Consider the following 445-nt stretch of genomic DNA (forward strand, 5'->3'; position numbering starts at 1 on the left):
TTAAGCACTCGGTCTCTTGGTTGTCCCGCGGATTTATCAACAGCATCGCAACGAACTCACTAAATTGGCTTATCTTTCTCAAAGTTTTATTTCTGATGATCTTTTTCGTGTATTATTTCAGAGACACGCAAGCCAAAACACTATATAGTCCAGTCCACGAACTCTGACGTAAGGAAAAGAGAAAAAAAAGCTTCGTAAAAAAGGCTTTCTGGCAATAATACATCTTGAAAAGACTGTCGGGCTGGATTCATATTTGGTATAAAGAAATGTCAAGGAAATATATACAGGCCAAGTTCTGTTTTGGTTGAAATATGCTATAAATAAACTATTGCGTCTTTTTTTTCTAAAATTTTACACCGGAATTGACACCAGTCCAAATATACTGTTACTACCTACACTGCACTACAATTACAAACAGATTAGTAAGACGTAAGAGAAACGCCAG

General features: G+C 36.2%; 1 protein-coding gene across 1 annotated transcript in view; it reads right to left on the minus strand.

The window, feature by feature from the left end:
- The window catches only part of LOC119586457 (glutamate-gated chloride channel-like), a gene marked incomplete in the record, with an annotated part of 67,121 nt that overhangs the window by 7,610 nt on the left and 59,066 nt on the right, over positions 1-445 (minus strand).

The sequence above is a fragment of the Penaeus monodon genome, chromosome 21 (genome assembly GCF_015228065.2).
Source record: "Penaeus monodon isolate SGIC_2016 chromosome 21, NSTDA_Pmon_1, whole genome shotgun sequence".
Classification (NCBI taxonomy): Eukaryota; Metazoa; Arthropoda; class Malacostraca; order Decapoda; family Penaeidae; genus Penaeus; species Penaeus monodon.